The 16,841-nt window shown below is 43.4% G+C and overlaps 1 pseudogene; it reads left to right on the top strand.

Annotated features, from left to right (window-relative positions):
- The first annotated feature begins 12,547 nt into the window (after nucleotides 1–12,547).
- On the top strand, nucleotides 12,548–14,077 carry LOC131748131 (germ cell-less protein-like 1 pseudogene; annotated as a pseudogene).
- The last annotated feature ends 2,764 nt before the right edge of the window (nucleotides 14,078–16,841 follow it).

Below are 16,841 nucleotides of genomic sequence, written 5' to 3'. Positions count from 1 at the left end.
TAGATAATTCATCTTCCATCGATTCCTTTCAGCAAACTTGAAGGACACATAAGCATTTCCCATTTGGGGGACACATTTGCCAGCTTATCTGTAAGGTTTTGCCAAACGTGGTTTCACCATACCTAGCCAGGAGCAGGGGCACATGTCAGTTAGGTATATGTGGGGTTTGGATATGTAGAAGAAACAACCCCGTGCATGCATGACACTTTCAGTATGGGACCACTCCAGGGATTTCTATCAGCCTGCATCACATTTCTTTCGTAGAGCCCGTAATGAACTTCTGCAATCCTTCTAGGAGCCACACATTTCAGCAGGCCTCCTGTTGAGATCCATGAGCCTCTTTTCGCCCAAGGGGCTTCAGCGCACCTTGTTAGCTTCGCTCAGTTTCCAAAGACCTAAGAGGTACAGTGTCTAGGTTTGGAAGGTTCAAAAGTAATCGCTGCATGTGTCCCTCACAAGGGATTGCTTCTGGTCACTGAAGGAGCACTCTCGGGAAACCTTGGTGCCAAGTGCTGACATCAAAAGGATCCCGTTCCTTAGGGCCGTCTTCATGACAGGCAGGTGGAGAAAGCACAAGCTGCCCCTGGGCCTGAGGTCCCCGCTTGTGTGGAGCTTCAATTCAAAGGCCAGTGCCTCTCCAAAGGCTTGGTGGGGAAGCCTCTGAAAATACCCAGGTTTTGCCTCTGCCACTAGGCTCAGTAGTCAATGAGTGAATGAAATTTGTGTTCCACGTGGGCCATCCACCTACCGAGCGAAAGTACCATCCTTTGCCAAGGTGGGCAAGCAGCACTTGGCCAAGTGCCTTTAAAAGCTTTTGTTCCCTGTGGGCTTCAGAACCAAGAGCTTAGTGCAGCTTATGGGATCCCTTGTGGAAACCGGGTACCACAGTTCTCCAATAGGTTTCACTACATTCTAGACCCTTGGCCTATGTGTTTCCTGCACGGAAAGCAACATGGTATACCATTGCTTCTGTCTGGCCCACCTCAGTCATATGCATTTCTGAACTGGGGACAAACTCTTTCCCCATTCCACAGTTGAGTCCTCCCTTGCAATGGACTTGAGGACACAGTGCCAAGAAGAGTTTTCAATGTTACCTCCTGTGATCGTAACCACTTTGTGTGAACACAAGTCACCTCACTCCTCAGGCAGTAAGGACTTCCCGCACTCAAGGAAGAGCACGAACCCAGGATTTCTTTCCCACAAGCAGCAGTGAACCAACTCCTGCCTTCCTTGTAGGAGCAGTATCTTCCAACTTCCTTTTAAAAGGCTTTCTCTTCCTGTCCCCTGGAGCACCCTTCGCTAAGCTCCACCTCCAAGAAGCATGCACAAATGATAAGATTTTAGATCACACCACTCATCTACGCAGGTGTCAGTGCACTCGGTATGACCTTCTATTGTTGAAGGAACCCTCCTGGGAGAAACGTTTGCAAACCCTTCTGTCTCCACAGGGTTTCCTATTGGAAACTGGCAATGTTTTGTGGTGATTCGCTCAACCTGCTAGTCTGCTGCCAGTGTCTACAGATTGCTCCATGAGAGCAGAGTGTTTTGAGGGAGCCGATGAACCACAATGGCAGAGGGTGACTGTGACTGAAGACACTGCATGCTCCCTGGACCAGTGTCCAGTTCCCTTTATACTGAACGAATTTTGCATTTGAAATTCCCTTCATCAAGAATCTCAGGTACACTTCCCATTTACCCTGTAGGAAACTGCCTTCCTAGACAGTTTGAAAGGCTATCACTAGTTATCACCCTGAGAAACTAGGAGTGTAGTGTTGTTTGCATTAACCGGGGACTGGCGTGTTGGGAAACGGGGCACAAATCTTTCAGAGCCTGCTTGGAACGAGCCGGCTCATAAGTGCCTGATCCCGTAAGAATCATGGACGTCACATTGCGTTCACCTAGCTCATCAGATGCACGTGCACATCTGGGGAACGAGCCTGGCCGTGCTTTCTGCACCAAACTTCATTCACTCCATTTGGAATATTGAACACAGAGCTCAGGGCAGCACGAAGGCACCTCTGGCGAAAGTGCTATTTCCAGGTCTACCAAATAATTCACTCCCATAGGGAACTCTGTGGCTAAGCTCCAGATCCAGAAAGGGCCAGATGCCTAACATTCCTTTCACCTAGCTTTAAGGACACATACTTGTTTTCCATAAGGGAGGCACATTTGCCAAGCCATCAGTAAGGCTTTCCCAAACACATAGGCTCCAATATTGGGGTCACCCTGGCCCTGAGAGTCACATTTGCTCATGGTTTTCCGTTTCTTCATGATAGTCGGCCTGCTTTGTGCAACTGGTTAACTCTGCTAAATACAGTTTGTTTGCCTTGAGGAACACAAAATTGGCTTTCTCTTGCTGTGATAAATGATACTTATACTCCGGATATATTCTGTGCCATACTGGAGTACTATTTCTTAAAACATATCTTATATAACACCCATATGGCATATGCTAACTTATCTTGTGTGTTCAGGATAATTGTTAGAGACTTTCAGATATGTAAAACTGAACATAGCAGCAGATTTTGTTCCCCTGGGGTGGCTGCGTCGGGCGATTATCCAGTAACAGTCAAACCAATTTCTTTTTAAAAATCTCCCAGGAAGAGTAACTGGCTCCCTATTTTTATATGCTTTGTGACCTGCTATCCTCATATTATGGAAAATAATAACTAGCAAGGATGGCCCCAAACTTTTCTTTGATTCTGACGAAAGTCAAGTGCCTATCAGAAGTGAACGCAGCTAGATTCATTGCCTGGTTTTTATAATCTAGGCCCTTGATTTCAAGACTTGTTTCAAGGACTAATAATAATTGTGTTTTGAATGATTACTTGTTTTGCAGTTGTCCAGTGCATTCTGTCCAGAGTCTTAAATGCTATTGCACAGCCAATGTCACATCAGATCATTCAACGATGCATTCTACAAAGAAAGGAGAGAGAGAGGAGAGATCAACCCGTGTTCAACTAAAGACTACATTCTCTAAATAAATTCCTCACCAGTAAAATCAGAGCAATGTTGGAAGTTTAGATAACATGGATTAAGGTCTTGTGGCCAAAGGGGGGTACTATAAATGTCTCTTGACATGCAGACTAGGGCATGTGTTTCTCCCATTAGACATTAAAAAAATCTCACAGAATGCCAACTTCAGATGAGATCATGAGATCTCTTCACTCTGAGATCATGATAAAGTGAGACACAACAATGGCCGCTTCATAATTTTTTTTTCTAAGTGCATACAAAAGCAAGATGACTGTACATGTCCCCATATATACCTCCCCTTGCTAATATGAGTGACAGCTAGTTGGGGGGTTTTGTTTTTGTTCTGTTTTTCTGTTTGTTTGTTTTCACCAATTGCAGCTTCAACTTCATTCTAATCTATTCTCTCTATACAAGAGGGTTATGAAGATGCTCAGTCATAGGAATACCCTGTCTTCTTGATAGTATCCAATCCAGATCAAAACTCTGCTTCTTTAAGACCTCACCCAAATCACCTAAAACATGTCCGAATGTTTTAATATCCCTTTTCTATCACCCTCTTACTTATAAGGCCCACAGTTCCTCATTCTGTGTGTTCTCCTTCACTGCAGGGAAAAGTAAAACCAGGTAGTTCAACTACAAATGTGTTCCTGGTGGTCCTTAGCTGGGAGGCGTTGATATATTGTATCACGTTAAACTTGATGACAAAGCAAAATGAAGAATCAATTGCGTTTACTACAATAACCCCATATGCTAATACTTCTAACATAACTCTCAGTTCACAAATACATTTATTTTGTATCGTGTCAACCGGCAATTACCAGGCCTTGGGACTGAGAAGAGCGCTGGCATACGGGTGGAGATATTAACAAGATGAGCAGTAAAAACAAAAATCAAACATAAAGCATATTGAAAATAGATTTTCATGATAGTGGAATGGGAGAGGGAAGGGAAAGGTTTAGTTTTGGACAATGAGTTTGAGATGATGGTCTGAGTACCAGGTCACATGCTCTATAGGCCACAGAAGATAAGACCCAAATTCCTCTAATTCCAGAGGACAGGGCTTCAGAACAAACCATTCCTGTGCGTGGCTACCAACCTTCCTCAAGCCCAGGACCCAGCCTCCATAACATCTCAACAAGCTCGGTGACACAAATGAGATCCTGATGAGACCCTGCAAATCCAAACGTGACCACTTTGTATTTCCATATTTCTAACTCCTCCCCACCTCCACAAACATCATCAACACACTTCGAGGTTAATTCTGGCAACCTGTGTATTCAGAAATAGAAATAAATGTAAAATTTACTTGGGGCAACTGAAGATAGAACAGCACTATCTAACAGAACTCACTGCACTGATAGAAATGTTCCATATCTGTGCTGCACACAGTGCTGTAGCCAGTGTTTACATGCAGCCACTGAGCACTTCAAATGTTGTGAGACTGAGCTACTGAATTTTCACTTTTACTTAATTTTAATCAATTTAAATAGTCACATATGACTAGGGGCTACCATTCTGGAGAATGTACCTCTTACAGGAAGTCTCCTCACCTGCTGGTGGACCATACTCAACCACTTGCCTTCATCCAAAACATGCTCTTCGTGACTGCTTGGAAAATTTTAATTCACTTACAGTCACCATTCTTCATAAAATTCCATGTGCTTCAAACATGCTAATGAAAACAATAAGTTGCTTGTAGATTCCAATTTTTACCATTGCCTTGTATTCTTTTCTTGTTATTTTTTAAAATAATTGACAGGTATCGCCAATGTAATGCTTTGTGTTTATGTGATGAATACTTTTCAGAGACTTAAGGATCTTTTGGGTATTCAAATCTTTGCATGAATTTGCCAAGGTGGTTTTAGATCCCTTCCACTGAATCATATCACCCTGTTAGTCTTTAAAGCAAATTTGATAGTTGAATTTTGCTACAATATGGAGTGAAACTATTCTTTGTTGTCTAATCTCAGAATCTAATCAAAACAATTGATGTGGAAAATGTGTTCACAGACTAAACCAAGCTTTCCCCTGCACTTTTAGAAAAAATCTTTCCCAAAGACTGTTCATATATCAATTGGCTATTTGTTGTCTAAATAAATGAGGTAAATTTCAGTTCTCTTGCCTACTAGAGAAAACGCCACCTGTCTTTAGAACGTCACGAACAGACAAATTTGATTCCTGAAACTCAAACAAACACTTGAGGAAGAATAACTTTCAGCCAACGTCTTGGTTGTTATCTCCTTACCACCATCAATGTCTTTCTATTTATTTACTCAAATGAGGAAGGAAGCTACAGTTAGATTAAAATTGGTTGCCTGGACAATAAATTCGATTTTGTTCCTTTGTATATTGGAGCACCTTTGAGATTTCCACGTTGTGGGGCAGACCCTTGCCTATAGTTCTGTATTCAAAGAAGGGGTCTGTGAATTTGAGACTCTATGACATTTAGATGGTAACGGGAGTCAAGCAAGTAAACCTTGGAACATAGGGCAGGAGATACACCCCTTTCAAGAGATTTATCCTGAATAAAGGGAAGGGCATCAATGCCCAGGTAGCTGAGTGGACAAGGAAAGGTTGGAAACTTATGTGGTCTCATGAAATATGAATGTCTTAGGAGTCATTTTACTAGCTAAACAGGTGGTGACATTGGAACCTTGGATCTTGTTTCAATCCACTTATTTCAGTGTGTATCTTACTGACCTCAATTCAAAATTTTATGTATAATCCCATGGTTTGTGTTGTGTACTTATATTAAATAGGTGTATTTTGTTATTTTAAGTCTCATCAGGCAGCTTCATGTCCAAATTCTGTGGTTGAGACTTGCAAGCACCTTCCTGTAGACCCTGTGCCTAGATACTTCTTCTTGTTTTTCTTTTCCTCTTAAAGGAGATAGTTTTCTTTTTCTAGCACATGATGGATCTTTCATTAAATTTCCAGTGTCATCTTTGTGCTGTTTATATATAGACCCTTTCCACAGTAGCATACTTTACACTTGTGTGCTGTCTGTGTCCATCGCACCTACATCCCTGGGACACCGCTTTTTCCTTCATGGGCCACTGTTTATTTATGTCTCAAGTCTTTGAACATGAATGCTAACCTTTATCTTCTTACAGCATCTGTCTCCGGGATACCACCAGAAGGGAACCTAAGAGAAGAGGGTTTGTGTACTGAATTGTATTAACCTTTCATTCCTCTCTCCTTAAGACAGGCAGAGACAGAGACAGACTATCAAAAGATGTAACAGACCAGAGGCAGAAACAGCCAGAGACAGGACAGCCTGACAGAAAAACAGAGACAGCTGGTCGGGCAGGCTGACACATCCCAACAGATAGATAGAGCCAGATATTACCCCTCCTCCCCAAGAAGAGACAGGTAGAAAGGGATACACAGAAAGGGGCAGACAAAGACAGATAGAAATAGATAGAGACAGAGACAGGGAGACAGAGAAAGACAGACCCAGACAGGGACAGACAGACACATGTAAAAACTAAGACAGAGAGCGATGGTTACAGACAGAGACAGGGAGACAGGCAGAGGCTGATAGACACAGATGGGAAGACAGAGACAGACAGACTGAGAGACAGATGCAGAGACAGAGAAAGAGAGGCACATTGAAACGTAGACATAGGGATAGTGAAGAAGAGAGACAAAGACAGAGAGACAGAGAGGGAGGGAGGGAGAGAGAGAGAGGGAGGGAGGGAGGGAGAGAGAGAGAGAGAGAGGAGAGAGACAGAGAGACAGAGACAGATTGAGACAGAGACAGACCGAGACAGAAAGGGAAATACAAAGACAGGCAGATGGAGAGAGAGACACATGGACACAGAGAGAAACCGATACAGGCAAATTTAGAAACACCAGAGAGATACAGAGATAGAAAGATAGAGACCCAGACAGACACAGTCAGAGAGGCACAGATTGTCAGAGACAGAGGGAAACAGAAAGATAGGGACAGTAAGACAGAGACAGAGATAGACAGACTGAGACATAGGCAGAGGTAGAGAAAGACAGACGTAGATAGAGATAGACAGTGATGCAGACAGAGACAATAGAGACAGAGATAGGGAATGACAGAGAGACAGAGACAGACATACAGAGAGGGAAAGACGGAGACAGCGATAAATCCTCATCATTGTCAAGGACTGCACTGTATCCCATAGGGGTACATCTCCTTTGGTGTGGTGTTTAGTTTGCTGTTATTTAGTGTAGTTGTTTCCTGTAGCACTACCATGACTGTACATCTGGTTCTGCCTCCCCATCTCCCCACGTCTTGACTAAGTGGCTACAAAACAAAGTGAGTGTCAAGGTGGGTGAAGCTTCCTCCTCATCCTTAGCAGTCAAAAAGAAAAGAAAAAAAATGAAGTCAAAAAATAGGGACTGATGTTGCATAAATTGCCCAAACTGGCAAATAGCAACAGTCACGGATTGTGAGAGTTTAAATGTTTATTAAATGAGTGTATTTCAGCTGTCACTGTGTGTACATTATAGAATATCTTTCTACTGTAAACAGCAAAAAGCAATATAAGAATTTAAAGCTATTTGGGAGGAAAACAAAAGCAGATCTCTCAGTCAAGGTGCATTTCTGGATAAATAGACTGAATTTCCCAAGTGAGAATACCTCTCTTTAGATGAAATGGCATCCTGTCATTCAGCTCAAGAAAATGTAATTGGACATTGCTTAGAGAGTTTCTATAAAGGAAGTGAAATTGTTACAGAAAAAAATAGATAATAATTTTTACCTTTCTACTGAATGAATGACTTACACTTTCCCCTAGTTTAGTTAATTAAAAAAAATATAATGAAGTCTATTGTTTGTAGTTGGATAGATATACATACAGAGTATAAGGGAACACTGGGAAGGGGGGCAGAATGAGAAATTAAGGGCAAACATCAAAGGATGCAACAGCAGCTTCCTGATTGAACTATATCTTATAACTAACTGTTATGTAAATATTACTCTAACACTAGTATGTGGGTTTGGGATAATGAAGCCTTTAAAACCTCCTTAAAGGGTAAAAATGAATAAATGAATGAAGAAAGAAAAACAAAGGAAGTCAAAAGTAATTTGTTGACTGGATGACAAAGGATAAAATCTCATTGGGAAGAGAAATATAAACAAACGGTAAGGAAAATTCTTGTTTCAACTAAGTAAAACATTAAATCTGGTGATTATTCTTTTTAATTTATTTGTTCATCTTCTGTGAACTTTTCACACTCTTTCCAAGCATGTATTTACTCTTTGTATGGATTCTTAACCAGAGCTTTCCATTCTCTGACCTTCTTTAACCGCAAAAATCACTCAGTGAAATGCATACAAGTAGGGTATATGAAAGGCAATGGGATGGGGCCAGTTTGCAAGTAAGCAGTGATCAGAAACCAACATATTCAAATCATGACTACTGTGTTTCTCCTGTTGTGACAAAAACACTTTCACCTTATCCTTCTGATTGACTGGCTTGGACTGCCTGTCCTTTGATCCCATTTCCAGATGCCAAGAAATTCCCAGTATAATCCAAAGGCAATCCGTTCCAGAGGTTACCAGTCCTGTTCTTAAGTGGGAAAGAGTCTTTCCTAATACAATCTGAGCATCAAAGATTTCTGAAGAGGAAAGGCCATCAACTTGCTTAAAGAGTACTTTCTCTGGTGCATAAATAATTCATGACTGTATGCCACAGAAAAAAAATATATTTACTACAAGAATAATCTCACAGAATTAATCTGCTTCCTTCCGCTCCACCCCCAATATAGGGTGTTATAAGATTTGAAATGTTTCTCTGGGGTTAAACTGCTAGAGAAGTTTAAGTCTAACTAACATCAAGATATGCTTACGTTCATAAAAAGAAATGAAATTGGGTTATTTGTTGTGAGGTGGATGGACTTAGACTCTGCCATACAGAGTGAAATAAGTCAGAAAGAGAGAAACAAATGCCATATGCTAACACACATATATGGAATCTAAAAAATAAACTGTTTCTGATGAACCTAGGGGCAGGACAGGAATATAGATGGTGATGTAGAGAATGGACTTGAGGACACGGGGAAGGGGAAGAGTAAGCTGGGACGAAGTGAGGTAGTAGAACTGACATATATACACTACCAAATGTAAAACAGATAGCTAGTGGGAAGCAGCTGCATAGCACATGGAGATCAGCTTGGTGCTTGATGACCACCTAGAGGGGTGGGATAGGTATGGTGGGAGGGAGACACAAGAGGGAGGGGATATGGGGATATATGTATACATATAGCTGATTCACTTTGTTATACAGAAGAAACCAACACAACATTGTAAAGCAATTATGCTCCAGTAAATTTGTTTTAAAAAAAAAAGATATGTTTTTTTTTGAAGAACAAACAATAAAAAGAATATCATCAGTGTGGTCTGGCGGGTGTGCTCACATAGTGAGAAATCGTGGAAACCAAGTAGCAGCTCTAAACACACTAACTGGAAGAGAAATGAAACTGTTACTTTAACATTCATTTAGTCAAACTAAAGAAAATACATATTTTAAGAGAGTTTCACTAAGACTAGTAGAGTAGGTAGGCTCAGTTCCTTTCTAAAGTCAATAGCTCTTTGTCTTCACAGAAATGATGGGCGGGGCAGGGGGCGTGTCGATGGATCCTAATCCAGGAGGACAGTTTGCCACATTAAGAGCCCAAATGAGTTCTAGAGGTGTTTGGGGGGCTTCAAAATTTGTCCTCTTCATATGCTCAGGTAAACAGTCTCAAGTATTATGAGCTACAGTTCAACAAAGCCTCTGATAGAGTTGGTTACCAGAGATGGGCAAGCTGGGTTGGTCCCACAAAAGGAGCTGGCATCTGGACCAAGCTGGTCATCCCTGACACCACCCGGGAAAGAGATGCTCAGTTCTCTGAGCTTTTTTGCAGGGGTCCTTGCTATGGGCAATGCCCCTCTCGGTGGAGGTACAGGAAGATACAGGACACATATATGGGGAAAACCATGTCTTGGCTTTCCAGGTTCACTACCTCTAGCTCTTGATCCTTTCTCAGGGAAAGCATCTGGTATCCTCTGGCCTTCTTGAAAACGGCTATCCCAGCCCTGTCCACGGAGGACAGGCGCAGGCGGAACGTGACCTTTCTCTGCCAGAGTAAGCTGACCCCGAGGGCGCAGGACTCGTTCAGTGTGCTGCACCGTAAAATGATGTGCTGGTTGTCATAGCACACCACCAGGTCCCAGCTGAAGTTGAAGCCTTCAAACCGCCAGCTGCACTGCTTGTCCATGTGGAGCTGGCCCTCGCACCGCATGCTGTTCCCCTGGGGTTCGGACACGTAGATGTCCATGGGCCAGAGTTTTCTGGTCTACTTAGCCCGGAGGTGGGCAAGCCAATGCTCTTTGTACACTGGAGTCAGCCAACTGGCAGGGATCAGTGCATCCTGGTGGATGACGCGTGCTGACATCAGGTCCCAGATTACGTAGGCAAGCTGCAGCTGCTGGAACACTAGCACGAAGGCTCTGCCCTGCTCAGTCTCCAGGAAAGGGGTGCCCTCCGACTCCCTCCTGGACCTGACAAACCACAAGTTGGTGTCAGGCAATAGGGCTCTGCACAGGCCCCTCCATGTCAGCTGCAGCTGCAAGAATATCCACATTTTCAGCATGGTGTACACGTCCATCTTCAACTCCATCACCAAGAGATCTGAAGAGGCATTGACCTCTTTCATGAGATCCAGGCTGACTTCTCGCAATAGCTCCTGACTACGCTGGGTCATCTTGTTGTCCAGCAGTCACTGAAGACACATGCTCCTGATGTTCTGGAGTCCATAGCTTTCAGCAGAGTAGTAGTAGCTGCACACGGTCTGGGCACTGACAGTCTCCTTCATGACCTCCCCGCACTGCTGAACCAGCTCGTCCAGCTGCAGGATGCTGGCTGTGCCCAGGATGGCGATGACTCGACCGGCTGGGATGCGCATGGAGTCTCGGTACAGGGACCCTAAAGCCTCGTGCAGTGCCTCACGATCAATGTTCTCGTCAGGCATCTGCAACTCTATAGTATCCATGGTTTTCTCCCTTCAAGCACCACTGAACATGCAGCCTTTATGTAGACCCTCTTATTAGCTCCACTGTGAAGCTATATAACAGAGAATATTTAGAATGTAACCTATGGTTATACTACACTATTCAAAGTATGTAAACATTCTCCTTAGGCAGGGTCAAATGACCTTAGAGGCTTGCCAGTTTTAAGAGGTTTTTGTTTGTTTGTATTTTCCCTTATATTGGACTTTCCTAGTCATTGAAAGATCCAGAGTCTCTCTGCAACACCTCATTTGTTTAGTATATTACACTTGTCAGTGCAGTACTTCATATTATTCATTTCCTCAAAAATGGAAAACCATCCCATTCATTCCTCATTTTCTTTCACTGTACGTTTGTTACTTGCTAAGCCTTTTCTCTGGTGCTGGTAATCCAAAGTCCTTGCCTCCAATATTCAAAAATATAGTGGTGAAAAATAATACAAGAAATGACTGCAGCCATATGGGGAGAAAAGTTTGATCAAGGCCTCATGGGAGTACAGTTGAAGAAAGATATATATCTGCCTTGGAGTTGTGAGAAACGGTGGTCTTTGATCCAGATCTCAGACCACGAGGAATGCGTAGTTGTTTGCAAGAAACAAGGAAAGTGCCAACAGAGAGCTCAAGATGTTCAAACAGGTGGAGTGGGAACAAAAATAAAAACATTTTAAAAAGCTAAAAGTATTTTGGGAACATAAGATCTTGCCCCAAACTAAAGGTTGGTGTGCCTATGGAAAATGGAGGCATGAGCTCTGAGAAGCTTATTTGGAAACACATGTGTATGCACACACACAGTTCTAAATCATTCGATAACTGGCAATGCTATTTTAAAACAACAGTTAAGGACCAGGGCTTCCCTGGTGGAGCAGTGGTTGAGAGTCCGCCTGCCGATACAGGGGACACGGGTTCGTGCCATGGTCTGGGAAGATCCCACATGCCGCAGAGCGGCTGGGCCCCTGAGCCATGGCCGCTGAGCCTGTGCGTTCGGAGCCTGTGCTCCACAACGGGAGAGGCCACAACAGTGAGAGGCCCGTGTACGGCAAAGAGATAAAAAAACAGTTAAAGACCAAAGGAAACACGGGGGCAAAAATTGCCACATTTATCACAAAAAAAATGGTTTCACAGCTCAAGTGATGAGATAACCTAAGAAGTTAATTATGGAAATTAAGGTGCCTAGAGGACAGAGCTGGGACCAAGATGTAATTCTCCATAAAGGAGTGATCACTAACTGTTTTAGATGGGGAAGAGCGAATGGTGTTCTTGAAATTGATGGGGAAAATTAGTACACAAAGGCCTCTGTTCCACCATCATCCTATGAAGGGAGCCCGAAAGCAATCATCCCAGGAGGGAAAGATACACAGAGTGGAATCCATGGTATGGAATGCCCTTATCTGGCGGGGTGGGGCCTAGTGGGTGTGGCTTAGCGTGGCTCCTAGAGGACATTAGAGCAAACGTCATCTGTACCCAGCAGCACTCTGGGCTTAGCTAGTGCCCATGGCAACGGCACCCAGAGCGGAAGCTTGTCCACTGCACCGCTGAGGTATAGGCCATGGAAACACGAAGCAGTCGGATGCCATGGCACTCGGGGGAGCGTGGCCCAGAGGAGCCAGGTGCCACTGGGGAGGAGGAGGAGGCTGAGGAGGCAGTAGTGGCAGAGAGAGAGGAAGGGAAGGAGAGCGAAGAGGCCAGACCCACCACTAGTCAGGGGAGCCACAAGCGGAAGACAGGCCCCGGTGGTCCGCTCAGAAAAGTGTCCCGCCGGAAACATGCTAAAGATAGTTCAGGGTCCGTTTATGAGGCACTCTTCTTGAGAGGAGAAGAGAGTGACGTGCGGATCCGCGCACTGGGGGAGGAGTGGAACTTGCATAGGGTCCACTTGTGCCAGTCAGGGTACTTTGCTAGTATGTTCAGTGGTACTTGGCGGGAGACAACCATGGATACTATAGAGTTGCAGATGCCTGACGAGAACATTGATCGTGAGGCACTGAACGAGGCTTTAGGGTCCCTGTACCGAGACTCCATGCGCATCCCAGCCGGTCGAGTCGTTGCCATCCTGGCCACAGCCAGCATGCTGCAGCTGGACAAACTGATTCAGCAGTGCGGGGAGGTCATGAAGGAGACTGTCAGTGCCCAGACCGTGTGCAGCTACTACTACTCTGCTGAAAGCTACGGACTCCAGAACATCAGGAGTAGGTGTCTTCAGTGGCTGCTGGACAACATGATGACCCAGCGTAGTCAGGAGCTATTGCGAGAAGTCAGCCTGGATCTCATGAAAGAGGTCATTGCCTCTTCAGATCTCTTGGTGATGGAGGTGGAGATGGACGTGTACACCATGCTGAAAAAGTGGATGTTCTTGCAGCTGCAGCCGACATGGAGGGGTCCGCACAGTGCCCTGTTGCCTGACACCAACTCGTGGTTGGCCAAGTCCAGGAGCGAGTCAGGGGGCACCCCTTTCCTGGAAACCGAGCAGGGCAGAGCCTTTGTGCCGGTGTTCCAGCAGCTGCGGCTTGCCTACATAATCTGGGACCTGACGTCAGCACGCATCATCCACCAGGATGCGCTGATCCCTGCCAGTTGGCTGACTCCAGTGTACAAAGAGTATTGGCTTGCCCCAATCCAAGCTGAGCAGACCAGAAAGCCCATGGACTTCTACGTGTCCGAACCCCAGGGGAACAGCATGCGGTGCGGGGGCCAGCTCCACAGGGACAAGCAGTGCAGCTGGCGGTGGGAAGGCTTCAACTTCAGCTGGGACTTGGGGGTGTGCTATGCCAACCAGCACATCATTTTACGGTGGAGCACACTGAACGAGTCCTGTAGCCTCGGGGTCAGCTTACTCTGGCAGAAAAAGGTCGCGTTCCGCCTGCGCCTGTCCTCCGTGGACAGGGCTGGGATAGCCATTTTCAGGAAGGACACAGGATACCAGATGCTTTCCCTGAGAAAGGATCAAGAGCTAGAGGTAGTGAACCTGGAAAACCAAGACGTGCTTTTCCCCATATATGTGTCTCTTAACTTCCTGTTCCTCCATCGACCGGGGCGTTGCCCAGAGGGAGGACTCCTGCAAAATAGCTCAGAGAACTAATCACCTCTTTCCTGGGGTCAGGGATGACCAGCTTGGTCCAGATGCCAGCTCCTTCTGTGGGACCACCAGGCTTGCCCATCTCTGGTAACCAACTCTATCAGAGGCTTTGTTGAACTGTAGCTCATAATACTTGAGATTGTTTACCTGAGCATATGAAGAGGACAAATTTTGAAGCCCCCCAAACACCTCTAGAACTCATTTGGGCTCTTAATGTGGCAGCTTGTCCTCCTGGTTTAGGATCCATCGACAGGCCTCCCACCCCGCCCATCATTTTTGTGAAGACAAAGAGCTATTGACTTCGTAGGGAAATTGTGAGCCCACCTACTCTACTACTCTTAGTGAAACTCTCTTAAAATATGTGTTTCCTTTAGTTTGATTAAATGAATGTTAAAGTAACAGTTTTATTTCTCTTTCAGTTGGTGTGTTTAGAGCTGCTACTTGGTTTCCATGGTCTCTCACTATGTGAGCACACCCCCCAGACCACACTGGTGATCTTCTATTTATTGGTTGTTCTTCAAAAAAAGCATATCTTGTTTTTTAAACATATTTATTGGAGCATAATTGCTTTACAATGTTGTGTTGGTTTCTGCTGTATAACAAAGTGAATCAGCTATATGTATACATATATCCCCATATCCCCTCCCTCTTGTGTCTCCCTCCCACCCTTCTATCCCACCCCTCTAGGCTGTCATCAAGCACCAAGCTGATCTCCCTGTGCTATGCAGCTGCTTCCCACTAGCTATCTGCTTTACATTTGATAGTGTGTATATGTCAATGCTACTCTCTCACTTTGTCCCAGCTTACTCTTCCCCTTCCCCCTGTCCTCAAGTCCATTCTCTACATCAGCGTCTTTATTCCTGTCCTGCCCCTAGGTTCATCAGAACCATTTTTTTATAGATTCCACATATATGTGTTAGCATATGGCATTTGTTTCTCTTTCTGACTTATTTCACTCTGTATGGCAGAGTCTAAGTCCATCCACCTCACTACAAATAACCCAATTTCATTTCTTTTTATGAACGTAAGCATATCTTGATGTTAGTTAGACTTAAACTTCCCTAGCAGTTTAACCCCAAAGAAACATTTCAAATCTTATAACACCCTATATTGGTGGTGGAGTGGAAGGAAGCTGATTAATTCTGTGAGATTATTCCTGTACTAAATATACTTTTTCTGTGGCATACAGTCATGAATTATTTATGCACCAGAGAAAGTACTCTTTAAGCAAGTTGATGGCCTTTCCTCTTCAGAAATCTTTGATGCTCAGATTGTATTAGGAAAGACTCTTTCCCACTTAAGAATAGGACTTGTAACATCTGGAACGGAATGCCTTTGGATTATAGTGGGAATTACTTAGCATCTGGAAATGGGATCAAAAGACTAGCAGTCCAAGCCAGTCAATCAAAAGGATAAGGTAGAAAGTGTTTTTGTCACAAAAGGAGAAACACAGTAGTCATGATTTGAATATGTTGGTTTCTGATCACTGCTTACTTGCAAACTGGCCCCATCCCATTCCCTTTCACATGCCCTACTTGTTTGCATTTCATTGAGTGATTTTTGTGGTTAAAGTAGGTCAAAGAACGGAAAGCTCTGTTTAAGAATCCATACAAATAATAAATACATGCTTGGAAAGGGTGTGAAAAGTTCATAGAAGATGAACAAATAAATTAAAAAGAATAATCACCAGATTTAATGTTTTACTTAGTTGAAACAAGAATTTTCCTTACCGTTTGTTTATATTTCTCTTCCCAATGAGATTTTATCCTTTGTCATCCAGTGAACAAATTAGTTTTGACTTTCTTTGTTTTTCTTCATTCATTCATTCATTTATTGAATTTTACCCTTTAAGGAGGTTTTAAAGCCTTCATTATCCCAAACCCACATAGTAGTATTAGAGTAATATTTACATAACAGTTAGTTATAAGAAATAGTTCAATCAGGAAGCTGCTGTTGCATCCTTTGATGTTTGCCCTTGATTTCTCATTCTGCCCCCCTTCCCAGTGTTCCCTTATACTCTGTATATCTATCCAGCTACAAACAATAGACTTCATTATATATTTTTTAAAATTAACTCAACTAGGGGAAAGTGTAAGTCATTCATTCAGTAGAAAGGTAAAAATTGTTATTTATTTTTTCTGTAACAATTTCACTTGCTTTATATAAACTCTCTAAGCAATTTCCAATTACATTTTCTTGAGCTAAATGCCAGGATGACATTTCATCTAAAGAGAGGTATCCACACTTGGGAAATTCAGAGACTACTTATCTGGAAATGCACCTTGAGTGAGAGATCTGCTTTTGTTTTCCTCCCCATCTAGCTTTAAATTCTTAAATTGCATTTTTCTGTTTACGATAGACAGATGTTCAATAATGTACACACAGTGACAGCTGAAATACACTCATTTAATAAACATTTAAACTCTCACAATCATAACTGTTGCTATTTGCCAGTTTGGGCAATGTATCCAATAGTAGTCCCTATTTTTTGACTTCATTTTTTTTTCTTTTGTTTTTGACTGCTAAGGATGAGGAGGAAAGCTTCTCCCACCTTGACACTCACTGTGTTTTTTAGCCTGTTAGTCAAGGCGTGGGGAGATGGCGAGCTTTGAATACCCAAAAGATCCTTAAGTCTCTGAAAAGTATTCATCACATAAACACAATGCATTGCATTGGTGATACGTGTCAAGTAGTTTTTTAAAAAATAAAAATAATACAAGGTGATGGTAAAAATAGGAATCTACAAGCAACTGATTGTTTTGATGAA

This window comes from Kogia breviceps, chromosome X, assembly GCF_026419965.1.
Source record: "Kogia breviceps isolate mKogBre1 chromosome X, mKogBre1 haplotype 1, whole genome shotgun sequence".
In the NCBI taxonomy this organism is placed as follows: domain Eukaryota; kingdom Metazoa; phylum Chordata; class Mammalia; order Artiodactyla; family Physeteridae; genus Kogia; species Kogia breviceps.
This window is presented reverse-complemented; position numbering and strand designations above follow the sequence as displayed.